This window comes from Crotalus tigris, unplaced genomic scaffold (assembly GCF_016545835.1).
Source record: "Crotalus tigris isolate CLP2741 ecotype Arizona unplaced genomic scaffold, ASM1654583v1 scf7180000018308.1980950, whole genome shotgun sequence".
NCBI classification, from domain to species: domain Eukaryota; kingdom Metazoa; phylum Chordata; class Lepidosauria; order Squamata; family Viperidae; genus Crotalus; species Crotalus tigris.
The window spans coordinates 579,116-606,866 of NW_024096936.1; the positions used below are offsets into that span (position 1 = coordinate 579,116).

The following is a 27,751-nucleotide window of genomic DNA, read 5'->3' on the forward strand; positions in this document are numbered from 1 at the left end:
AGGGGAAAAGAGCAATTATAAGAACAATTCTAATTTAATTGGATGCATATACCTTTGAAATTTGGAAACTAAAAGTTTTCCTATTCTTACTGGAGATATTGGCTTTTATTTAAAAAGAAAAGAAACAAACCTTGAAAAACTATTATTAAAACTTGGGATTTAAAAAGTTTTAAACAGCATTGGTGACATCTTGTGGCGAAATATGCTATTACAATTTGTTATTGACTAAAAGAGACTTGGCTGGAAGCTCAGAAATTAGAAAAAACCCTCTCGACCTTAACATACCTCCTGTGAAAAACACAGCTATAAAGAAGGAACTGCAAGGCGGTTTATCTGGCCTGTTTGAACTATGAAGATAAACCTTTATTGACTTTCAGAATTATATGTGGGAAATTGTTTTCCTATTTCTTTACATGAGAAGTATTCGTTACTACATGAGATGATGGAATACTTTGGACTATAAATTCTTACCTGCCAAACAATTTTCACTATAAGACTGTTCGCAATACGTGAAATAGATGTCACACATCTAGCTACAAAAACTACTTTTAACATTTGATTTTAAATCCTTAATTGAATACATTATCAAGAGAATATGGATAAAGATCAGGAAAAAATCCTTTCTATGTTGAAAGCAATACATGAAACAATTCTTTCAGCATGTAACAAAATGAGAGGCAACATAAAGGAACAAGATGCCAGCTTAAATATACAGACCCAGATTTTGGCTACAACCAAAGACCCAACAATGCAGAAAGCAGCAGAAGAAATGGAACAACTAAATATTAAGACAGAGGACCCAACTGACCAACAGATACAGCCAACGGGGAAATTAGAAAAGAGAGTGACAACATTGAAAATGGAAAAGATTTTTTTCATAAATCAGAAGAAACTTGAGGAAAAGGGAGAAGAACAGACTGAATGGAAGATAAACTTATTAGGACAACTGTGGGAAACTGAAATAATGGGGAGGCAATCAAAGAAATATAATGGGGCTAGTTCTTCCAAAAAAATTGTAATAAAATGGTTTTCTTAACCCAAATAATACACACAATAATAGAGGGAGAACTATTTGATGAATTAAAAGTATTGACATGGATAGTTAATTGGCAAAGGAAAAAAGCCAGAGTAAGGCTGAAAGAAACTAGGGTTTTGATTTATTAGGGGGGTTTTGTACTATTGATTAGAAGGTTAAAGATGGTCAAATATAGATATTTTTTTAGGAAATAAAGTAATATTATAACTGAATAGGTAAGATGTATAATAAGATTAATAGATTTTTGGTTTAATATGGTGGGAAAAAAGAGAATTTTTAAAATACAATAAGATTATATGCAAATAGATAAGATGTATATTTAGAATATTAGATTTTGTTATAAAAGGGGGGGAAATGTAGAAGTTGAGATAAGGGAAACTCTAGTTACCTAAAGCTTAGAAACTATAACATACTAAATGTTTTGAATATAGAGGGGAAATTAAAGCCTGGTGAAAAAGCTACAAGACATTGATATATATAAGATTGAATGTAAATACAATTAAGGTACGTTTAAGTTCAAAATTATTGATGAATGTAACATTGTTACTTAGTTGGTAACAATAAGAATTATATTAATTCAATATGAGATAGTACATATTAAGGGATAAAGAGAGGAAATATCTGATGTTATAACTTGAGATTTGTGCTAAAAATTTATGTATGTTATGGAATCATTGATTACCCGGTCACCACGTTGCTTTTTAAATGTTTAATTGTAAAATTAGAAAATCAATAAAATATTATAAAAAATGAAATAAAAACAATCAGAATATCAGAATATGTTAGAAGGAAATTATAACCCAACACATATAGAGGGTACCATGCTAGTAAAGTCTAAATCTCAGTTCTCATATCCCCATTTTCATACAAATAGCCATCCAGGTCAAAAAGTCAATGCTTGCCTAAAAACAAGACTTATTTACTTTAAGTAATGTAGTCAACTCTAAATCAAAGATCTGAGCTGAAAACATATACCATCCTCACTGAAAAGGAATAATATACAGCCTGATTCATAAATACAGTGGAGGGAAGGCTCTGAGACAAAGCTGTTTGTCAGTTCCAATGACAAACTGCAGTTGCCATATTTTTATCTCCATTTACAATCAATTTGGAATAAAAATACTACATTCTGGACTGCGAATCAGAAAGTAAAGAATCATATGTATCTTGTTTTTTTGTATAGAACAGAAATTTACTTTTTTAAATATTTCTAATTATGGTCCTCATCAGCAACTTTGTGAAAAAAGAAATGTGTGAAATAAAGATAGAACTGCTCCCACTAAGAGCAGTTCCAAACAGATGTTACCATGCTTAAATCTAAGTTTATCTTTTAGCATATGTTACATGATGGTAATTTGAAGAAAAATAAATAAATTGTTGTCCTAATGTGCAGTATTTAGAATAAGCAGGTTGAGGACTGCAACCTTAACCTACAAATATCTGACCTACACCTGCAGAAATTGAAATTAGATATACTAGTATGTACTAGTATGCTTTCATATTAGTAGTCTACAAACTACAAAGTTTACTTACTTCAATATATTTAACAGCAGAACATAGTACCTAGGAACTGAGGCAATGAGCAATAAATTCTTAAATTAAATATGTGGATTAGATGTATATTAGCATTTATTTAAATCATATACTGATGTTCTACATGCAAATTAATGTCAATTACTGTCATTAATGCAATTAAGAACTGTGCAAGTGGCTTTTCAGAGTAATTTGCAAGAACAGTTGGAGTGGGAGCAAATCCAGACTACAGTCCTGGGGATTGATTGATTGATTATTTCATGTTTCTAAACCGCCCATTTACCTCAAAGAGAATTTAGATTTCCTACCTAGAGGCATACCTGGTGATCCTATTGCAGACTGATTTCCTTTATCTCCTATCCCACTATCTCCTGTCTGTATTGATTTAAAAAAAAGTCTCCTATAAATTCCTCACAACTACATTGCAATTCCAAGCCAGAAATTGTTTACTTTTTACTTTGATGTAGTGTTTCAATTTGTTTCTCAGTTTAGTGGAACTTTGTTTTCTATAGAAAATTATCTGCAGTATTCTTATTCACTTCACTATGTATATTTTTAGGAAGGAAGAAGCAATATACAAAAGGTATGAGTATTTTTTTCTATGAGTGGTGAGCATGAAGCTTTATTTTCACAATTACATGGACATCAACTTACTGATGTCATAAACTATCTTTATTCTTCCAAATATATATGTTTTCTTTAACAGAAAGGCCTATTTTGTTTCTACAGAATACCCAAGGGAGAAGGATCTATACACCTAGCATTTTTAATTAAATTGATTAAAAATCACAATTCTTACCTGATTCATTTACATCTAATCTGCAGGACAAAAGCAGCAACATGACTTCATATAGTTCTCATTACCTACATTGTTAACAAAGAATGAAAAAAAAGTTTTCTGTTACACTTAAATAGAATACTGGACTTTCCATTATACTTACTGTTCCAAAATGATAAATACAGAAAGGACATTTGAGAACATCCAATTTATATAGTAACATTGTCAGAGCAACCAAAAGTTTCATTAGATTTTCAATGGCTGGATGCCAAGGCTTTATAATCAGTGGAGCACATCTGGAAAAGGAAAATTCAAACGCAAGAGACCCAAGGGGGTTGGAAAAAATGCTTGATTATACATGAAATCATCCAGGGGTAGCAAGGACCAAGTCTGTACAAGTAGAAGTAATTCTATAACTAGTCAACCTACTAATTGAGTAACAGATTGCTAGGAACACTAAACATAAAATATATAATATACTTATCTAAAATTGCCTTATATGATTCTCGTTGATCTTCCCATCTAATATAACTATCATATTTGATGGACTCATCAAAAATAGTGTTTTCTGAGGAAATATATTCTGTTCATTAAACAAATAACTGAATATTACATAATATTACATACCTTAATCAGTAAGTCACATAAGTCAAATAACCACAATTGTTCTTTCTAGCTGGAAACAGACAAGACTACTCAGTTTCACACCCTTGGCTTTTATTTGCTTTCTAATCTCTCCCCTGCTCTTGAAAGCACAACCCAAGGCTGGGAGCTATACAAAAAGTTACTCTCCTGAAATCCCCATGTTTCCAATCTCTCCTCTCTGTGGGTGGGGAGAAGGGGGGAAAGCATGTGATTTCCGTAGACAATCTTTCTCTTGCCCACTGGCAGCATAATTATATTGCTTGTAATGTGTAGAAGACAAACAGTTACTCTCCTGAAATCCCTCTCCAATTTCTCTGTTCCCCAAGGGGGGAAGAGAAAGGAAAAAGAAAAAAATGGCAGGTCAAGCACAGGCTAATGCATATAGACTGATCACATGACTGAAGGACACTGCAAAGGTTGTAAGGGGTCCATAGAGATATTTTTTTTCAGCACTTTCATAACTTCAAACAGTTGCTGAATAAACGGTTGGTAAGCAAGTACTACCTGTATCGAGAGCACAGAGTAACCGTTTTGCTAATGTCTTTAGTGTCATTTTCAGAATGAAATTATGAGGTATTTTTACTTAGCCTTATGTTCTTTATATTTATGGCTTTACCCTCTGTCTGAAGCTGCTGAGAGAAATCGTCCTAAAGTATGAAGTGGCATCATATGATGATATAGATATCCATAAGAAGCTCAGTCCAATAAGTTGAATTCTCTGTGAGTCTCACATCTTATTTAGGGCCAATTTCATAATTGAGTCCAAGACTGAACTGTTAACAATCCCACAGAATGTCTTTCACTAGCTAAAGCCTCTCTCTGGATAAACAGTATAGTCACAATTATGTAAGTTTTAACAAAATATCACCAAGATTACAGGGCAAGTAATACATTTTGTGTCTAATAGCCATTGAACATAGCTTAAAAACATTACTATGAAAATGTAATAGTTATAGAGTTTTGATGGAAAAAATATATCTGGTCAATAAACAAAGAGCTTCACTAACTCCTGGTTCAGATACAAGCTCTCCTTATGGACTAAGATTTAGCTTTGCCTAACCTTCCATGGCTTTGGATATAAGTATCTGGAGACAAATCTGCTGCCATATAAATTACTTATTATTAGTTCACATTTGCAATCTATTTATTTGGGGAGCTTAATGAAGTCTACATATTGCTCCTAGCAGACACTAATCAAATTGACCGGATGAGATTTATAAATGTGTCAAAAGACATCCACTCTAATCTCAGACCTATCTTGCTCTGTTTCCAATGGCAGTCAGTTTCTAGAAAGCTTACAGTTTTTTTCAATTTACATCTGTAGCATCTGATGCCTATTGGTTCTGAACATGGGATTTAATCCAGGGGTCTGCAACCTTGACAATTTTAAGACTTGGTACTTTTATCTCATGGTCATTATTTACAATTATTCATAAAACTAATTAATCAGTAGACTCCTGTTCCCTCACTAAGCAAGATTTCAATTTAAAATAAATGATTCTAATTTAGCAAGTTGTTTATACTATAATAGGAATATTTTTTTTTTACTTCGTGTGGTGCAAACAAAGACATTGTGATTTGCTTGAAAACTATGGCTAAAAATCACTGCTCAGCAGAATGCAGATATTTCACATTTGGCTTCAGTTAGTTAGCACTAGAAGTATAAAAATCATATGTCCCGCTCCCTTCATTCTTTTTCATTCATTTCAGGTTCACACCATTTTTACAAGTAACTCATTTCAAAAATAAATAAAAGTAGTCCTCGAGTTACGATCACAACTGAGCCCCAACATTTCTGTGGCTGTGAGACATTTGTTGAGTTTTGCCTCATTTTACGACCTTTCCTGCCACAGTTACTAAGTGAATCACTGCAGTGGTTAAGTGAGTAACACAGTTGTTAAGTGAATCTGGCTTCCCCATTGACGTTGCTTGTCAGAAGTTCACAAAAGGAGATCACATGACCTGGGACACTGCAAGTTATAAATATATGCCAGTTGCCAAGTGGCCAAATTTTGATCACATGATCCTGGGGTGTTGCAACGGTTATAAGTGTGAAAAACAATTTTTTTCAGTGTTATTGTATCTTCAAAAACTCACTAAATGAACTGTTGTAAATCAAGGACTACCTGTGTGCAATATTGTGTCATTCCCTTTAGTCTTTCACTTTTCAATAAAGTTAATGTGACCGCTTTTTCAATTCCTACTAATTTCATACCTAAAATTATTAACATAAAGAGCATTTTTATGGTTAATCCATAATTTCTCAGTAACACAGTTTCACAAACATTTTAGTCTGCCGTCAAACTGTAATCTCCCCACACAAAGACTATCTGGAATATGCATATATTTCAAGTGCCCACTAGACAGCATCTGTTTTAATCTATGAAGATAGTAAATCTTATCCCTATTTAACTCCATGTTTAGAACAAAAACATGACCTTTGTGCTAGCTCTCAAATTGCAAAGATATCTCATATGAGAGTTTATTAAAGACAAGGCCTTTTAGCTTCAAGTATTAAAGAGTTTTTGGGAGAGAACCACTTTAATTACACACACACACACACACACACACACACACACACACACAGAGAGAGAGAGAGAGAGAATATATAACTTGTATGCACTGTAATCAATTGCAGCTCTTATGAAATCTTTCAGTTTTCAGAAGCATAACCATAAGCCTATTTTCCTTCCAGTAAAAAAAAAAAACCAAACCCTTTCCTTACACCTAGGCTTTTACTCTATTACTTTAGAATCATGATTTCCCAGAGCACCTACCAACACTAAAACGCAGCAGAAGCATATTCATGATGTCTGATTTTATGATCTAGATCACGGGTCGGCAACCCGTGGCTCCAGAGCCGCATGTGGCTCTTTGAGCCTTCTCCTGCGGCTCCCAGCACTTTGCTTCCCTTCTCTCTCTCCCACTCTCTCTCTCTCTCTCTCTCTCTCTCTCTGTGTGTGTGTGTGTGTGTGTGTGTGTGTGTGTGTGTGTGTGTAAAAAAGAGAGTGGCCTCACCCTGTTCCAATGAGGCGACAAGCTTATTGGGCTGGGCTCCTCCCTTTGCTGCATCTCTGCAGGAAGCAGGAAGGGAAGGAGAGAGCAGCCCAATAATGTGTGTCAGCTTGTTTCAGAACAGCCTAAAGCCAGCTTGCCAAGTGAGCAGAAGATCGGAGAGAGGGAGAGAGGGGAGAGAGAGAGAGAGAGAGAAAGAAAGAGAGAGGTGGAGAGAGGGAGAAGAGAGAGAAAAAGAGAAAGGGGAGAAGAGAGAGAGAGAAAGAGAGGGAGAAAAAGAGAGAGAGGGAAAAAGAAAGAGGGAGAGGGAGAAAAAGAGAGAAAAAGAGAGTGAGAGGAAGAGGAGAGAGGGAGGGAGGGAGAAAGAGAGAGAAAACGAGAGGGAGAGAAAGAGAAAGAAAGAGAGAGAAAAGAGAAGAAGAGAGAAAAAGAGAGAGAGAGGAAGAGGGAGAAAGAAAGAGAAAGAGGGAGAAAAAGAGACAGAGGGAGAGAGAGAAAAGGAGAGAAAGAGAGGGAGAGAGAGAGGGAGAAAAAAGAGAGAGAGAAAGAGAGGGAGAGGGAGAGGAGAGAGGGAGGGAGGGAGAAAGAGAGAGAAAAAGAGAGAAGGAGAGAAAGAGAGAGAGAAAAGAGAGGGAGAGAGAAAAAAGAGAGAGAGGAAGAGAGGGAGAAAGAGAGAGAAAGAGGGAGAAAAAGAGACAGAGGGAGAGAGAGAAAATGAGAGAGAGAAAGAGAGGGAGAGAGAGAGGAGAGGGAGAGAAAGAGAGGGAGAGAGAGGGAGAGAAAGAAAGAGAGGGAGAGAGAAGGGGAGGAAAGAGAGAAAGAGAGGGAGAGAGAGGGAGAGGAAAGAGAGAAAGAGAGGGAGAGGGAGAGAGAGAGAGAGAAAGAGAGAAAGAGAACTCATGCACAGCAGCCTCTATTTCTTTTTAATTAAACTCTTCAATCAAGATCTCCACCCCTTGTGTGTGCTCGCACGTGCGCGCAAGTTTTGCGGCTCCCAGTGTTTTCTTTTTTTCTGGGAAACGGGTCCAAGGGGCTCAAGGTTGCAGACCCCTGATCTAGATAATCCTGAATGTAAGCAAAAGGGTAATAGTTGGCATTAATTGATCACGGAAATTTAAGAGACACCAGTAGCTATCAGCTAAACTTCATTTATTTGTAACCTAAGAGAAATTTAAGCCTGTTGGAAAATGAAATTCTTTTAAAACTGAATTTGTAAATGGAGAAGACCTGAGAGCTGTGAATGTGAGCTTAATAGATGGAAGTTAAAACTACATGAGAATTGTTCGGATTTCAAAGCTTATTTCATGGAAATAAAATAAAGGTAAGGAACAATATATTTAAAAAGAGAGTGGTGTCCCACTCTGTCTATTAGGCAAAAAACACTACTGGCAAACCTGATTTCCACTTCCATACATAAAACACACATCTGTACCTCATTGGGGAATTAGAGAATTTATAATAATAATAATAGTAAAGTTGGAAGGGACCTTGGAGGTCATCTAGTCCAACCCCCTGCTCAGGCAGGAAACCCTACACCATTTTGGACAAATGGCTGTCCAGTCTCTTCTTAAAAACTTCCAGTGTTGGAGCATTTACTGCTTCTGGAGGCAGGCTGTTCCACTGATTAATTGTTCTCACTGTCAGGAAGTTTCTCCTTAGTTCTAGGTTGCTTCTCTCCTTGATTAGTTTCCACCGTTGCTTCTTGTCCTGCCTTCAGGTGCTTTGGAAAATAGCTTGATTCCCTCTTCTTTATGGCAGCCCCTGAGATATTGGAATACTGCTATCATGTAATACCAATTATTACCTAGTAATCTCATTGCATTATGATAAAGCTGCTATGAGTAGCAGCCCCCGTTCATCTTCTCTCTTCTCCTCTTTTAAATTTTGACTGACTATTTCAACTTTGTCCTGAAATAAATGAGTCCACAGTTGATCCTATTCATGATCCCATTCAAAATGCCCTATCCTTTTTCTGGGAAGTCTATAATCTTGACTGAATTTCCAGCTGACATTTGCTGTGGTCTAGCCTCTTGCATACCAGAGAAACATGTCATATTTATATAGGAATATCAATAATTTCAAGGATGGGCAGGAATTGCACAGTTCCACCACAGTAACAGACTAAAATCAAATGGAAGATATTCAGGTCCAGGTATAAAACAAATTTAAATGTATTTTATTTTATTTTAAAAAGCTACTACAAAGTTTCCAGTGTAAGTGCCTGTATTAGGTAATATACAACAGTTCTGGATAATAATTTAAAGAGAATAGTTCTGAAACCTCCTAAACAAGCGTGTTTAAATAATTTATATTCCATTAAATTATTTTCTTTTTAAAGGGAAATAAATTGAGATTATTATCTTTCTACTTTTATCTGAAATAAACATAAATCCTGAAAGGTAAGGCTTAGATAAGAAATGTTTCTATGTTTTCAATTTAATTTAATATCATATTATGAAAAAGGAAAAAGTAAAGAAAATAAAGATACACTGCTGAAGTATATGCCATATTTTACTAGTTTTTTGCAAAATATTTAGATTTACAGGTCACAAATTGTAGGTATTATATAGGCATTTATTAATATTCTAAAAACAACTATATAGTTATAGTTATAGTTATAGTTATATAATATAGTTATGTAGTTATATATATAAATTATAAATATTTATAAAGCCGCCTAGAGTTATCAGCAATAATAATAAATGATATTTTGTCAGACAGCAATGTTATTATTAGTTTTTTCCACAAGATGGCACCCTAGTCCCATTCTTTCTTGTACAAATTAAATAACCAGGGTTTTACAGTGTACAGTATTATGTGGGTGCATTCTAGCTATTTGTACTTCTGAATTCAGTGAACCATCATTTTAAATGTCCCTGAAATACATATGTCTTATCTATGTAACAGAAGTGATTCTTGCCAATCATCAGGAAATCGGGGTTTTTTTATTTCCACAGAAGATGATAGGTACCTCACTGGTGTGTTTCTTAAGCCTTTCATGTTCATGATGTGTAATTTCCTCAGGGGGAAAAGCAACACTACAGAATATAGTTTGAAATTCAGTAGTGCCTATTCATCTAACTAACCTTTCTATCTTTCTAGCCCAAACCCTGTTACGTTCCACTCCATCTTATGGCACATGAATGTCTTTTAAAAGAAATTGACTATTCTCAAAAACAAGCAATGATTTTACCTACTCATCAAGATGTATTGCATAACACTGCACACACTAAACAAATGCAGAATGACTAACAGCATCTTAGCATTAAATCTCCATGTTTCATATTATGCCATGACTGTATTATTGTGTTTGTTAATACTGTTACTTCTTGCTGGCCTGATTTTCACATTATGTTAACCTGACAGGCTAGTTTACATAAAACATTAAGCTATAACGGATGGATTCACACTAATCCAAAGCATAAGAAACTATACCATGTATTATGACAACCCATTGTGTACTTAGGTAGTTTGCCCTTCACAAGCTTATAAAATCATTCCAATACAATGTGAACATTTTAAGCATTTTTTTCCCAAATTAGATTGTTAAACTCATAATCATTAAAAAAAACCCTATGAGAAAGAAATTGTGCAAAACATTCTATAAAATCCATATAGTCTCCGGTTAAATAGAAATAATGATCCACTGAACAAAGGAGTTCACCATGCTTGTGTTTCATACAGACGTAGTTGGTTGCTAGGAGCAGGGCCTTCAATAGAATCTTTGCATTCTTGCCTAGTTAGCTTCCTAAAGTATTTGCTGTAGCATTGCTATATTTCTTCTCTTTGCTTTATATATATATTTAACACTACAGAGAGACTTCTATAAAAAAAACAGTTTGTGCTTCCCTGTTTAGAGATGTAAACTTGTTTTAAAATAGAATAGAATAGAGCTGTAAGGGACCTTGGAGGTCTTCTAGTCCAGCATCCTGCTCAAGCAGGAGAACCTATACCATCTCAGCCAAGTGACTGCCTGGACTCTTTTTAAAAATCTCCAGTGATGGAGCACCCATGCTTTCTGGGGGCAAGCTGTTCCACTGTTAGGAAGTTTCTACTTAATTCCAGATTGCTTCTCTCTTTGATCAGTTTCCAACCATTGTTTCTTGTCCTGCCCTCTGGTGACCCCCTCTTCTTTGTGGCAGCCCCTCAAATACTGGAAGACTGCTATCATGTCTCCATTTCTTCTTTTCTTTAGACTAGCCAGACCCATATCCTGCAGCCGTTCTTCGTATGTTTTAGTCTCCAGGCCTTTGATCATCTTAGTTGCTCTTCTCTGAATTTTTTCCAAAATCTCAACATCTTTTTTGTGATATAGTGACCAAAATGGGCTGCAGTATTCCAGGTGTGATCTTACTAGGGTTTTATAAAGTGGTACTTATACCTCACGTGATCTTGATTCTATGCCTCTATTTATAAAACCCAGGATTATATTAGTTTTTTTGGCTGCTGCTGCACACTGCTGCCTCATAGTTAAGTGATCGTCCACTAGGACTTCAAGGTCCCTCTCACATTTACTGTTTTTGATTTTGATTTTTCCTGCCTAAATGCAAAACTTTGCTTTTCTCCAGATTGAAACTCATTTTGCTGGATCTTTTTGGATCCTGAGTTTGTCTTCTGGGGTGCTAGCTACTCCTGCCAGTTTGGTATCATCTGCAAATTTGATGAGTTCCCCTTCAATTTCATCATCTAAGTCATTGATGAAGTTATTGAAGAGTACTGAGCCTAAGACGGAACCTTGGGGTACCCCACTGCTTACCACTCTCCATGTGGATGTAGTGCCATTGAGGAGTACTCGATGAGTACAATTTGCCAGCCAGCTACAGATCCATCTGGTGGTGATGCTGTCTATTCCACCTTTTTCTAGCTTACCAAGGAGTAGGTTGTGGTCTACTTTACCAAATGCCTTACTGAAATCTAAGTATACTACATCCTCAGCATTTTGCTGGTCTACTAGTTTAGTCACTTTGTCGAAGAATGAAATAAGATTGGTTTGGCATCATCTGTTTTTAAAAAACCCGTGCTGGCTACTGGTTATAACTTTGTTTGCTCCTAGTTGTTCGCAGATCTGTTTTTTGATTATCTTTTCTAGAATCTTCCCAGGTATTGATGTTAAACTGATTGGTCTGGAGTTTCCTGGGTCCATTTTTTTTTTCCCTTTCCTGAAGATGGGAATCACATCAGCCCTTTTCCAATCTTCAGGATTTTTGAAAGATGTGGTGCAATATAACATCTGCCAGCTCCTTCAGAACTCTGGGATGTAATCTGTCAGGCCCCGGTGATTTATATTTGTCAAGGTCGGATAGGTGTTCTCTTGCCATTTTCTTGCTTATTTTAATTTTTGTTTCTAATTTGTCTTTTGCAGTAGTTTTTTGGGTATGTTGGGCTATAGTTTCTTTTTGTGTGAAGACTGATGCAAAGTATGAGTTAAGCAGCTCTGCTTTCTCCCTGTTGCCTGTTATTTCCTCCCATCCTCTCTCTTTAGTCGACCTACAGTTTCCTTGACTTTTTTCTTGTTGTTAATATTTTGGAAGAAACTTTTTTTATTATCCATGATTTCTGTTGTGAGTCTTTGTTCGTTCTGAGTCTTTGCTTTCCTGACTTCATCTTTGCATGTTCTGGCTGTCTGCTGATAATCAGCTTTCGTTATGTGCCCCTCTTTCCATTTTTTGTATTTGTCCTTTTTGTCTTTCAGTTTGCCAGAGAGATCTTTATGCAGCCATGCTGGTTTCTTCTTGAATTTCTTGTTTTCCTTTTTTAGTGGTATTGTGCTGGTCTGGGCTTTTATGATGAAATTTTTCAGAGTTTCCCACGCTTCTTGCATTGTTTTCCCCTTTAGGATTTTCATCCATGGGATCTTTCCTGGGTTCTCTCTGAGATTGTTAAAGTCAGCTCTTTTGAAGTTCAAGACACTGGTTGGATTGTTTTCTGTTGCTAGAGTTTGTGTTATATTAAACTCCAGTATGATGTGATCACTTTCGCCCTAGGTTCCGGCAACTTCAACTCCCTCTGTCACTTATTCTCTATTAGTTAGAATTAAGTCCAGTATGGCTTTACATCTAGTTTTCTCCTCCACCTTTTGGATAACAAAATTGTCAGCTAGGTTGGTTAGGAATCTGTTTGATCTCCCGCTTGTTGCAGAGTTTGTCTCCCAGTTGATATCTGGATAGTTGAAGTCTCCCATTACTACTGTGGTATGCTTCCTACATACTTTTGTTAACTGGTTGGCAAAGAGTTCATCTATTTCTTCTGATTGGTTGGGTAGCCTGTAATATATACCTATGGTAATGTCATTTTTTTCCTCTTTTATATTGACCCATATACATTCTGGAGAGATTTTATCTTGGATCATGTGCATTTCTGTAGATATGTAGTGTTCTCTTACATATAGTGCAACTCCCCCTCCTCTTTTTGTACGCCTGTTCCTTTTGAACAATTTGTATCCATCCATCAGTCCATTCCATTCATGGATTTCATCCCACCAGGTTTCTATTATGCCAACTATGTCATACCCTCCATGTACTATTGCTTCTACTTCGCCCTGTTTGTTCCCCAAGCTTTGAGCATTTGTATATAAGCATTTAAGACTTTTATATCTGTTTGTGGGTATGTTTCCTGTATCTCCTGATTGTTGTTTGGGTTTTTTTTTCTCATCTCTGCCTGCCTCATTGTTTGATTTGTTTTGGGGGGGGGATTTATGATTGGTTTTAGGTTGCAGTGATTCTAAAGACTGGTCTCCCTCCCCCCTCAATTTTAGTTTACAACCTTCCTGATGAGTTGGGCAAGTCTTTTTCCAAGTGTGTTTTCCCTGTTTTCGTGAGATGCAGCCCATCCCTTGCCGAGAGTCCTTCACATAGAAAATGCAGTCCATGATCCAGGAAACCAAAGTTTTCTTGGTGACACCAACCCTTTAGCCAATGGTTTATTTCTAGAATTCTTTTTTCCCTTAATGGGTGTTGGCCTTTCGTTGGGAGTATGGATGAGAACACTACTTGTACTCCTAACTTTTTAACTTTATTGCCTAGTTGTTTGTAATCTCTCACTATTGTACTCAGGTTCTTTGTTGTGTCATTCATCCCAATGTGGAGGAGGAGGAAAGGATAGTAACCAGTAGGCCTAATTATTTTGGTTAGGTTCTCAGCCACATCTTTGATTTTTGCTCCAGGGAGACATCATACCTCCCTGGATTGTATGTCTGGTTGTAGATGGATGATTCCGTTCCTTTGAGGATAGAATCTCCTATTACGTTATGTCAGTAGACTCTTCATTTCTTTCACAATATTTCTATACAACCCCAGTTTGACAAGTCTAAGTGCTATACAGAGAACCTCAACCAAGCAATCTCAAGAGTACAAACAAATAAAATACTGTAATCAGAAACAATAGGCACTTTTATGTCCACTATCCATCAAAATCCCTAAGCCTTGTTTAAAAAGAAACGTTTTAAGTAGCTTCTTACAAATCAACCTTTATATATTGCAAGTAACATATACAAAATATACAAAATTTGGTTTCAGAAATATTTTCTGAATAATTAAGCAGCTATTGCTAGCCAGTTAAAACACTATAAATACATTTTGGCTAGCTTCATAGATATTACTAAACAATGTTGTTGTTTTTGACGTTAATTTGTTGGACAAGCCACAATGGCTGGATTCATACGAAATGCTAAACCACAAACTATTGCTTACAAACACAGTGACAATATATTCAACATTATCACATTTAGCATCATTGTATATCATCAATTCCAGGCTACCAGTATACAAAAATGTTATTTTTCCTTAAATAAATAAATTTAGCACACTTTTTATTCCAAATCCATTTTTTAGAAGAGGCAGAAAATTATTACTTAGCCTAACAACATATGTTAGCATTGTTATTTAAAGAATCTTTATTCTTTCTTTCAGACTCACACTAACTGTAAATATTTATGTAATTTTCTTCTTTCTACCACGAAAGATCAACCTGTACTAGAGATATATACATGTACATATATACTTGTACATTCACCCCAGAGGAAGGAAGGAAAGAAGGAAGGGAGGGAGGGAGGGAGGGAGGGAGGGAGGGAGGGAGGAAGGAAGGAAGGAAGGAAGGAAGGAAGGAAGGAAGGAAGGAAGGAAGGAAGGAAGGAAGGAAGGAAGGAATTTTCATCCAGATAGAAAATTTTGAGCATTAATTTCAAATACTCCCAATTTTAATTCCTGTGTACTTCATCACTGCTGGGAATTTCACTTCTTTCTAGCAGGCATATTTTTTTTTATTGAATTTTTTATAAACTTTTTACAATAAAATACCTCCCCCCTCCCTCCCCCCATAACCCTCCCCCCTCCTTCCCAGAGTTGAATACAGGGTTAAAAAAAAACAAGAAAAAAAACATACAAATTAAATAAACATCAATCAACTATACATACATCCTAAAAGATTAAAAATGCTTTAACTCCAATACATTAAAAACAACAAATCTAACCATAATTACTTTAAACTATAAATTATTCAAAGGCTAAATAATACTTTCTAATCCCATATTTATTCTGTACAAAATTTACCCATCTTTTCCACACAGAATTATATCTCTCTTGTGAATGGTCTTTCAGATAAGCCGAAATTTTAGCCATTTCTGATAAATAAGAAACTTTAAGAAACCATTCCTCTAAAGTAGGCAAGGAATCATATTTTTAACAGGTACATGTCAGGAAGATTCTCTCCATTCTGGGCATAGCTACTTGTCAACATTCTCAATTTTTTTAATAAATGTAATGGGGAAAATGATGATGATGATGATGAAGAAGAAGATGATGATGATGATGATAAAGTTGGAAGGGACCTTGGAGGTCATCTAGTCCAACCCCCTGCTCAGGCAGGAAACCCTATACCATTTCGGACAAATGGCTGTCCAGTTTCTTCTTAAAAACTTCCAGTGTTGGCACATTCACCACTTCTGGAGGCAGGTTGTTCCACTGGTTAATTGTTCTAACTGTCAGGAAGTTTCTCCTTAGTTCTAGGTTGCTTCTCTCTTTGGTTAGTTTCCACCCGTTACTTCTTGTCCTGCCTCCAGGCGCTTTGGAAAATAGCTTGACTCCCTCTTCTTTGTGGCAGCCCCTGAGATATTGGAACACTGCTATCATGTCCCCCCTCGACCTTCTCTTCGTTAAAAAAGAATGAGGATAGAACATGAAATTAACTGATTTATTTAAATAAGCATTTATTCCCAAATAAACTGGTATGAAATCTAAAACTGGTGCTATGTTTTCATCCAGTAAGAAAATAGTACAGAAATCTTACATTCTTTCAATAACGTTAGCATGTATTTGTATGCCACCTTATTATGGTTTGTCGCACAATCAGCCAAATGTTCAAATGGGATTTGGTATTTTTATCTACCTGTCCTATCGAGTCCCTCCCAATACAAATCAAAGAAGCAAACACTCCTAAGACCCCTGCCTCCTGATTTTCCCCAAACAACGGTGAAGTAGGTTGAGCTGGAAGAGAATGACTTGATCATTCTTTCATGCCTAAGGCAGGTCTAGAACTCACAGTCTCATGGTTTCTAGCCCAGCACTTCAACCATTACACCAAACTGGCTCTCACCATAAAACAACAAAAAATCTATCTTCTGTCTCTAACATTTTCTTCAGGCCTCCTTACAGATGAAAGTTGAACAAATTCATGATTTTCAATTGCCGTAGGTCACAAACCTGTTAGTAAAACAACCATTTAATAAACCAATTCAAGTACAATCTATTATTGAACATAGTGTTCAAGAATCAGGAAGTTCAGGTATTTTTTCTCTGTTAGGAAAGGCTAAAACTATTCTTATGTAATTAGCAACCATGGGGAAATAAGATAATTGGACTAAATGAATAGGATTGAATAACATTGTTCTTTGGTTTGGCCAAACCTAACAATATAATTATTAATAACAGATTTTTTTAAAAAAAAAAAAACAAGTTGCATGGATAATATAAAACTCAGAAGCAAACTTCATATCAGAGAATAAAAAGTTATTCTCAGAAAGGACTGCTTAACTGTCAGGTAATCTCAACATTCTTTCCAAGAAATTTAATTATGTACTGTAACTATGAAGTGTCCATGAAGAATAGAGTAGGATTCTTGAAAGGATACAAAGAGATAATATTGTAAAATTATCCCTTATACAAAGCAAAAGAAATATATTTTTCTTTTAGATTTATTCATTCTTTTGCCATTTTTCTTACTACAGAATTTACATATTTCTTCAATCTTCAAACTTTAAATTCAATGTGTTTTACAAAATAAAGTGTTTAAAATCACACATTTATGTTATAGGCTGCTCAAATAATTTTCTCTCCATTCTGGGCATAGCTACTTGCCAACATTTTCAATTTTTATATATATAAATGCAATGGGGGGGGGGGGAAATGAGGACAGGACATGAAATTAATTGATTTATTTAAATAAGCATTTATTCCCAAATAAACAGGTACCAAATCTAAACTAGTGCTATGTTTTCATGCAGTAAGAAAATAGTACAGAAATCTTACATTCTTTCAATAACGTTAGCATGTATTTGTATGCCACTTTATTATGGTTTGTCGCACAATCAGCCAAATGTTCAAATGGGATTTGGTATTTTTATCTACCTATCGAGTCCCTGTAGAAATAATACAAAGAAGGGGGATCAAAATAATGGGACTAGCTGATATAAGATGCAAATGACATGGTAGTAAAAGAGTTCATCAAGAATACTTGTTTATTTACTCAGGAGAGGCCACAACAAAGAATGGAGTGGGCTTCTTGGACATCCAGTCATAGCAAAATGCACTGAGAATCTCTTTGTTGCATTTGTGGACCAAGAGAAAGCATTTGATAGAGTTGATAGGAAATTGCTAGGGCAAACATGGAGTAAGAAACATCTTATTAGATTATGCAAAAGCTATATGGTGATTGCAGAAGCTAGAATAAACCAAGGAACATCAGAACTCTTCACAGTAACATCCAGAGTAAAACAATGATATGTACTATTACCACTATTGTTTACCACCTGCACTAACAGCATAAGCAAAGACACCAAAGTCAAGAATGGAATAATATCAACGAATTACTCTGTGCAGACGATCAGGCAATGATAGCAAGTACAGCTAAAAAAACTGCAACAACATCTTATGGCCATGAACCAAGAATGCAAGACAAATAATATGAGAATCAGCAAACAGAAAACAGAAGTAATGGCAATTGGAAGAAAAAAGTTTACCTTAAACACAGTAATAGAGGGAACAAGTATAAAACAAGTATCAAAGTTCAAATATCTAGGAACAACATTCATCAACGATGGTAAAATCGAAGAAGAGATTAACATACAATGCAGTTAGGCAAATCAAGTATTGGGATAGCTAGCTCAACTCCTATAACATAAGGCAGTACCCATCTGTACAAAGATTATCATAGAAGGCATATCCATCCTCACTCTGTGTTACAAGTGCCATACATGGAAACTTACAATAAAACATAAAACAGATTAGTCACCACAGAAATGAGATGATTGAGGAAAGCTGCTGGAGTGACCAGAAAAGATAAAATTAGAAATGAGATCATAAGAGATCATTAAAAATGCTTGAACTTTTTATTAATGAATAAAAAATTAATTTTATTAATTTTTCAGGATTAATAATCCTATTAGGGTTATTTCCAAATCCCCATTATTCTATTATCAATTTCTGATGACTTGCAAATAAGAGTCATCAGGTAAGATTAAGATGAGTTTTTTCCAGACTGCTGCCTGTCAGATTATAGCCCATTCATGGAAATACAGTATGAATTTCAATTAATCTGTACCATGAGGGTATGGAACTTGGCCATAATAAACCATATGAGGATGAGCAGAAATATTAATTATAAGTATAGTCACAATTTATAATTTGTATTAATAATGAAGCTAAAAATATTCAATCTCCTATGATCCATGGTAATTTATAGATAGTTATAGTGAAATAATTATGCATTCAGGAACTACTAACAATGACTAGTAGTTTCTACATAGCTTTAATATTCTGATTCTTTAATTCTAATATTCTTTTCCATTTCCTAGGATGCTATCTTATTATAGTATTTTTTTCTTCTTCTTTAGTGCTGGTATATAAATCTGTTTCAATGTTTTTTTTTTAAATCCATAGCAATATAATAAAACTCTTTTTTCTTTGCACAGAACATCAATTAAGTATTGAATTCATGACCAAGATAATATCAGGCTTAGAACAGGACCATACAAGTCCAGAGATATTATCAAGAGTTCCTAGACTTGAAGGCAAATACTACCTCCATTATCTGATGTAGTCTGTCTCTGGTTGGCAGCTATTGTGACATTAGCTAGATTGGTGTTTAGTCTGAACTAACAAAGCTTTTCTTCCTCTGCGCTGAGTTGTGTACAAATCCAAGCAGCAAATACAATTATATAGCGCTCTCGCTCTCATTCTCTGTGTGTGTGTATGTGTGTGTATGTGTGTGTGTGTGTGTGTGCACGCGTGTGTGTGTGTGTGTGTGTGTGTGAGAGAGAGAGAGAGAGAGAGAGAGAGAGAGAGAGAGAGAGAGAGAGAGAGAGAGAGAGAGAGATGGGAGGGGGGCTATTTACAGTGTGAGAAAGCAAATCCTAAAATTCCATTTAGGATTTTGCAGATGAAAAAAGTGAGTGTTATAAGGTGTTTTTTTTTTCAAACCACTACAAATTGGTGTCTTAGAAGAACAGAATAATTTAAAATAAAGCAACAAAAGACACATTTTCTTTTTTAACTCAATGTAGTCTATATAAGGATTAGAGATTGATGTTTGAACCTAGAATGCATAAAGGATTAGGCTTGTACAGTATATCATCTCAGAACTCTGCCAAAAGAAAATAATTATAAGGAGCCAAAATCATATGAAAGAATACTTTCCAGATATCACTAAGCTACATAAGCTCATGTTACAAAACTTGATACTCCACAGCAGTATTTCCTGATAGGGCCAGCTACTTTAGTTTAAACAACAAAAGGACTCGACTTTTTCATTTCTTGCTCTTCTGCTCAGCATTACTTATCCAGCTTTGCTAATACCCTGCCTGCTTGCCTTCCTATCAATACAAAAGCCTACCTTGAAGTATCAAAAGCCAGATTTGCTATACATATCACTGCAATAACCATACTTCAAGACAGAGAAACTGGAAAGATTGTAGATATAAAATAACTAGAAATGTGACAATAACACAAAAAAGTCTAAATTTGGAGCTCCCCCATAACAAATTTTCAAATATTAGAAGGTAAACTATTCTTCTGGGAATACAGTGTCACTGTAGAAATACTGAATTTCCATGATCAATTGAAATATTGATTTCTTGACAAATCAGTTAAAAGAGATGATATTTCTTCTCCACTCTCATTCTTCTCACCCTCTCAGTTCTTGAGTTCAAATTCTTCCCATCTTATCTCTGCACTGACTAGATTTGAATCTTACTTTAAACCAAAATTCTGTTTACATAAACCATTAATATTTCAAATCATAGTAGTATTGGCAGTTTGTATCAGGTTCATCATAATTTCCATTCACTTTTGCTTGTTTAATTTAGAACAGCAATATAGTCCTATAGTGTAAAACATGGGTTAGCTTGTTGTAAATAGTTCCTGATTCAAATCTAATCAATGCAGTGATAAGGTGGGAAGAATACTCTTCTGAGTTGAAAAAAATGACCATATTAAATTTAATAATTTACTTAATAATATGATCTTTGAAAAAATATTAAGTACATATTTTTGAGAAAAATACATATTGGGTAATTACTGCAATATTGCTTATTTTGTAGACTTGAATCCAGAGTTTTCATCCTGCTGAAGGAATATTCACGACTGGAATTCCATTTAGAACATTCCTAAGGATCAAAAGGAAATTGAATTTCCACGTCCTGTATTATCCCTAGGACCCTCCAGTCTCATTATGTCTGACCCTACAATCTGTCTTCAAAATACTTAAATGCAAATAAATGTATCTCAGTCAACTCAATCTGCTTTTGAAAATTCCTTTGAACAGAAATCAAAAGCCTCTCAATAGCTAGATTAACACATAGCATTAAAGGTATAAGGGTAGTCCTCGACTTATAAAAACAATTGAGCCCAAAATTTCTGTTGCTAAATAAAACATTTCTTAAGTGAGTTTTGCCCCATTCTACGACCCTTCTTGCCATAGTTATTAAGTGAATCACTGCAGTTGTTAAGTTAGTAACAAGGTTGTTAAGTGAATCTGGCTTCTCCATTGACCTTACTAATCAGAAGATTACCTGATCCTAAGACACTGCAACTGTCATAAATATGAGTCAGTTGCCAAGGGTCTGAATTTTAATCACTTGATCTTGGGGATGCTGCAATGTCATAAGTGTAAAAAACGGTCATAATTCACTTTTTTCAGTGCCATTGTACTGTCACTAAAGGAACTATTGTAATCAAGGACTACCTGTAGCAACAATTTCTGAAGTAATTTGTTAGGAATACTTGGTAAAAAAAATTAAATGGAGACCAATTGTGACTTTTAAAGAATCTTTAACTCAATAATTCTTCAGTTGTTCAATATATTGATAATTTTTAATCATTATGATTAAAATCATAGATAACAACCTACTACTTATAAGATAATAAATGTCGGTTAGACAGCATCACCACCAGATGGATTTGTAGCTGGCTGACCGGCCATACTCAGCGTGTGGTCCTCAATGGAACTGCATCTACATGGAGGGAAGTGTGTAGTGGGCTGCCCCAGGGCTCTGTTCTGGGCCCAGTGCTCTTCAACATCTTCATCAACGATTTGGACGAGGGGATAGATGGAAAACTCATCAAATTTGCAGACGACACCAAGCTGGCAGGAATAGCCAACACTCCAGAAGATAGGCTTAAGATACAGAAGGATCTTGACAGATTTGAACATTGGGCGCTGTCTAACAAAATGAAATTCAATGGTGAAAATAGAAAGGTTCTACATTTAGGCAAGAAAAACCAAATGCGTAGGTATAGTATAGGTGGTACCTTGCTCAATAATAGTAACTGTGAGAGGGATCTCGGAGTCCTAGTGGACAATCACTTAAATATGAGCCAGCAGTGTGCTGCAGCTGCCAAAAAAGCCAACACAATGCTAGGCTGTATTAACAGAGGGATAGAATCAAGATCACGTGAAGTGTTAATACCACTTTACAATGCCTTGGTAAGGCCACACTTGAAATACTGCATCCAGTTTTGGTCACCACGATGTAAAAAAGATGTTGAGACTCTAGAACAAGTACAGAGAAGAGCAACAAAGATGATTAGGGGACTGGAGGCTAAAACATATAAAGAATGGTTGCTGGAATTGGGTATGTCTAGTTTAATGAAGAGAAGGATGAGGGGAGACATGATAGCAGTGTTCCAATATCTTAGGGGTTGCCACAAAGAAGAGGAAGTCAAACTATTCTCCAAAGCACCTGAAGGCAAGATGGAAACTAACCAAAGAGAGAAGCAACCTAGAACTAAGGAGAAATTTCCTGACAGTTAGAACAATTAACCAATGGAACAACCTGACTCCAACACTGGAAGTTTTTAAGAAGAGACTGGACAGCCATTTGTCTGAAATGTATAGGGTTTCCTGCCTGAGCAGGGGGTTGGACTAGATGACCTCCAAGATCCCTTCCAACTTTATTATTACTATTACTACTACTGCTATTATTATTATTATTATTATTATTATTATTATTATTATTATTACCTTTATACCTTTTCAATACAAGTGATACAAGATATGGTTTACTTCATAACATTTTGCCATATTAAATCTGGTAGCTAACAATCAAAACTAAGTTAATTTTTGTTATATATACCTTAAGAAACTGCAGACAGGTGCAACTTATACGGAAAGGCAACCCAACTCCCCAAATAAAAGAAAATTATTACAAATATGATATTTTTAATTCTTATTTCAATTACTTTTGTATAAATGAAGACCATATATTAGATATAATTTAAGTATTAAGGAAACATTTACAAAGTAGTATGAGACAGCAATAAAAAACAATTATCTATTGTACTAAATTATATCCTCATTTAATTTAGACAAATTTGTTGCAGCCTCAGAGATCTTATTCTGGTCTGCATGTATGGTAGAAAGCTACATACAAAAGTAATATTTTATAGAAAACTATGAGTTAGGATGAATTGTGAGTTTTATTATGACACTAGGAATAATAGAAAATAGAAATAGAAAACTGGAAGGAATTATATTACTGAAATATCCCAGATGGAAAGCTAAATTAAAAAAGAAAATTAAGCATTTTCTTCCAATTCTGAAGAACAAGATAACCTAGCTGTGTTTTTAATTTGGCAAACATCACAGTTGATTATAGTGTTAGCGGAAGTAGTTCTAACTATTACAAACACACAGCATTCCAGAAGAAAATCAGATTTAGATATATTTGCAAAAATGTGTTCTAGTCAGGGATGCTGAAGAACCTTGATACTGATTTATCATTTTATTTATAAAACTAAATTCTGGCTAAACCATACAGATATATTTTGTTTTAATAAACATACAGAGTTTATGTGAAAACTAGACTAATTTGCTTCAGTATTTCAGGTTGCCAACTTTTTTCTAAAAGGATTTTCTGCTTCAATTTCAAACATTTGGAGAGAGGCAGAAGAAAATTCATTATCTGAAACTTTCCTTGATAAAAGCAAAGCAGGAAAAATGTCAAGATTATAAACATTTAAAATTATCCAGAGTCCAGATAAAAAAAAAATTATGACATTGACAATGTTGCACTTTAAATGAAACCCTAAAATGAAAATTGTGATTAAATGTGACAATTTACATGATGATATAACAGTACATACTTGAAGGACAAGGTTAGGGACAGATCATCATAGAGAAAAGATATCTATGTGATCACTAAGATGGCACATAATCAACCAATCAATTAATGGTGTAAATTTACATGATAAATACTAACATGTGGAAATTAGTGGGAAAACATTTCCATTTTTCAGGATTATGTGCAACTAAAGTATAGAGATACCCATTCTGGAAGCAACATGTTTCAGCAAAGACTCACTAAATTGTTTAACAAGATGCTCAATTCCATCTTCTTTTTTCTTAACAAAGGTTAAGTATTTATGCCCTATTGTATATGTTAACTGACTTACAATACCAAAATATTTGTTGGCACCAATATGAATAATCACTATATTAATTTAGTATACATTTAGGATTGAATCACATATCAGTTTATTTAGGAGTAAGTCTCATAGAACTCTGTAGAACTTACTTTATTAGCCTAGACAAAACTGCAGAGTTACTAGTAGGAGGGTAAAATGCAATATAGGCTTTTATTGCAGTCAGCACCTTTTGCATTTTGTCTTCCTCTGAATGCATTGCTCACGCATTTTTTCCCCCCTCTAACAACATTTGTAGAACTCATTTACCAAAATGGACAATGTTTCATGCAGTTCATGAATTGGGATTCCAAGCCATTAAAAAGTCACAAGAAGCACGATAGCTTTGAAGTTACTACGGGACTGCCGGTTTTTTGTTTTGTTTTGTTTGTTTTTTGTGCTTGTTTTGTTTTGTTTTTCCTACAACAAACGCAGCGCCGTTCTGAACACTGCTAGCCTTGTAAAGCACCCGAGTAAGAAAGAGGGGTCTCGCGCGTACCCGCCCCCGTGGGATAAACCGGCGAAGATGCTGCTCTTTCTCCCCCCCCCCCTTGCAACCGGCGGCTCTGGGCGCCCCAACGCGGCGAGCATCCTCGCCGTCGTCATGGCAACTGGACAACTTGCAACTGGTCTGTGTCGCCCCGGCGGCAGCCGCTCGCTAAAATGTCCGAGTTCGCCCGCTTTCGACCCTGTACCTCACCAGCACCTCCTCCTCCTCTTCCTCTCACCCCTGCAGCTCACCCTCGCTGACCTGCCGGGCGGCGGTCTTCTTCTGATACACTTGGGCACCATCGCGTTGCAGAAACTTTTCCCCGCGTTCAAACAGCCTGAGAGCCGCAGATGGTACAGGGGCCGCGGGCGGACAAACTGGTACACGACGCGAAATCGTTCCTTATTCTTCCCGCCCCCTGGTGGAGCTGGCCACAGCTGCTGAACAGGAAAGTTCCTTTTTTTTTTTCGACCACCTCCCTCGGAAAGTCTTTTATTTTATTTATTTTTTGGGTGAGTTCAGATTGAGGTGACAAGAGTTGACTTTCTGTTCCTCCAATTGAGGTATCATAGCTTCAATCCTATAAATAGGTGCCATATCCTAGAACTGATAAAAAATAATTTGAAAACTGTACGTTGATCTGGGACCTGTTACTCTCATTTAAATATCCTGAATTTTTTTGTTATTTTGATACTAAAGTTTAAATTCGTTGCAGGGGGGGGGATATTTATTTGACATGTTACTGGTAATAGTAAAGCAAGCATGTGTGAAATACAGCCCAGAAAGCTAAAGATCCATTAATAGGAATTATGTTTAACTGTGTCCCAAATTGTCTGCTATAGATAAACTCAAATTATTTTCAAAATCAAAACAGCAACTCCACCGTTTTCTGTTTTGTAATGTGGGGTACTTGGTACTTTCTGAGCTTGCTTGTTTTCTTGAAAAATGTTTCATTACCCAAACTAGATACCATCATCATCATTGCTGAGCTACAAATATTCTCCTTTATTGGTTTTGTAATGTTTCTATGTATTACAGTAGTGTTTATAGTGGAAAGTTTTATAATAATATCTATCTGCTACACTGCCAAGTTTAATAGTATCCCAGATTCTATTACAGCTACTTAACCCAGTCTCCTTGCTTATCTTTTGTTTCTAAAGATATGGACTTCTTTACTTTTTAATAGTAAAATACTCCAGCAAGCAAATAGGTCAGTTTGCTTATGTAGTGTAATTTTCTAAAAGAGCCAGGTGGGATGAAGAGGTTTGCTATGGGAATAACCATGGTGCCTTTTTAAATAGGATTAGTGATGTTGTTATGATGTTGCAAAAATGAAATAACCACATCAAAATACACTATCATTCAAGATGGTTAAATTCAAATATATAGAAATATAGTAATAGTAGTAAAGTTGGAAGGGACCTTGGAGGTCATCTAGTCCAACCCCCTGCTCGGGCAGGAAACCCTACACCATTTCGGACAAATGGCTGTCCAGTCTCTTCTTAAAAAATTCCAGTGTTGGAGCATTTACTTCTTCTGGAGGCAAGCTGTTCCACTGATTAATTGTTCTCACTGTCAGGAAGTTTCTCCTTAGTTCTAGGTTGCTTCTCTCCTTGATGAGTTTCCACCCGTTGCTTCTTGTCCTGCCTTCAGGTGCTTTGGAAAATAGCTTAATTCCCTCTTCTTTATGGCATATTATGTGATACAATTCTTTTTGAACAGTATCAGGTCTAGATGCTAGTAAGGGATAACCCTTCCTTTGAGGAACTGGAATATGAGCACTCTGGAGAGAAGTTGATCTTAATGTGGTAGGTTTTCATATACAGTATTTAATCATGCTGGCTTGGTTCACATTACACCAAGTATGATTTATTGTATAAATTGCAGTGAACTAGATTCACACATTGTACTATTTCATCTGTTTACAAACTTCAGTGATTAGGGTCATATTACACACTGAGCAAAAATCAAACAAACCACAGTAGTGTGTTGTGTGAAGTCCAAAGTGGCTTCAATATATATAAGGAAAGAGGCAGAACTGAAGAGAAGGCAGCTCATTAAATTTAATATATAACACCTGAACTGATCATTTGACATTTAGACACTGACAATGGCTTTGCATGCCAGCAATGCTTATTTTATCAGGCACTGAAAATCCATTCATCTATCCAGTGTCAGATTAGAATGTATAAACTGTGTTGATCAGCATAATGAAGCATTACTAAAAGCACAGAACAATGGATTGCTGTACTGTGATCATTTTCAAAGTCAAAAATATTGACAATCATGGTAGAAAGTTAAACAATCTGTTTGCTATAGATCAGTAGAATGCTCAAGATAATTTTAACTACAATTTAATAAAACCCTTGTGTTCTCTAGCTATAGTAAGTCATTACACACTAAACTTCAATTACTTGTGATGCAATCTGACATGCATTTATTGGAAAATAAATTTTATTAATCTGTGGGGCTTATTAGTAAAAAATATATAGGATAGCATTTTTTTTATCTATTAAAAGAAAATGCCTAAATATTTTGAAGCATATGAGAGTCAGTAGAAACTATAAATTCCTGCTGTAGAACAGAAATCCACCTACCTGATATCGAAATAAGGCTCAGAGTATTCCAAAAAGTGGGAATAGCCCCTCCCACTGAGTTTTGAATATTGTCATTTCTGATATCAGATGTATAATCCATTTCTCCTTTTGTGTGAATATTAATTGTATCTCCTGTATGGAAGGTAGTATGCATTGCTAGACCTCCTTAGTAACAAACATTAGCACATACTATATATCATGCTGAAAGATAAATCCTTAAATGCTTAGAAAATATTGTGAGCTAATACAGTACGACTTATGTGATTCTGGCAAATTTCTAGTCCTTCAGTAGAAAACATTATTACATTTAAAATAAAGAATCGGTTTAATGAAAAGCAGGCCCCTAAAAGAAGTGAAATACAGTAAGGATGATAACAGCCTTCTATTTTCCATTGGGTATACCTTATTTTCAGAATGCCTGGCCCTAAGGAATGGTTCTGGTGGTGCTAGGGATTATGTGATTCAGCCTCCAGAGTGAACATTACTGAG

General features: G+C 35.5%; 1 protein-coding gene across 5 annotated transcripts in view; it reads right to left on the bottom strand.

Moving 5' to 3' along the window:
- STK33 (serine/threonine kinase 33) overlaps positions 1-27,476 on the bottom strand; it is a 67,906-nt gene extending 40,430 nt beyond the window's left edge. The window contains exons 1-2 of one of the 5 annotated variants that reach the window (XM_039350194.1): positions 27,263-27,476; positions 3,369-3,433 (exon numbers count right to left, since the gene is read on the bottom strand). The gene's annotated coding sequence lies outside the window, so the exon portion shown is untranslated. Of the gene's footprint in view, positions 1-3,368; positions 3,434-24,875; positions 25,990-27,262 lie in introns of those variants that run through there. The other 4 variants (XM_039350193.1, XM_039350192.1, XM_039350195.1 and 1 more) reach the window with 4 other exon arrangements.
- Between the last annotated feature and the right edge of the window lie 275 nt (positions 27,477-27,751).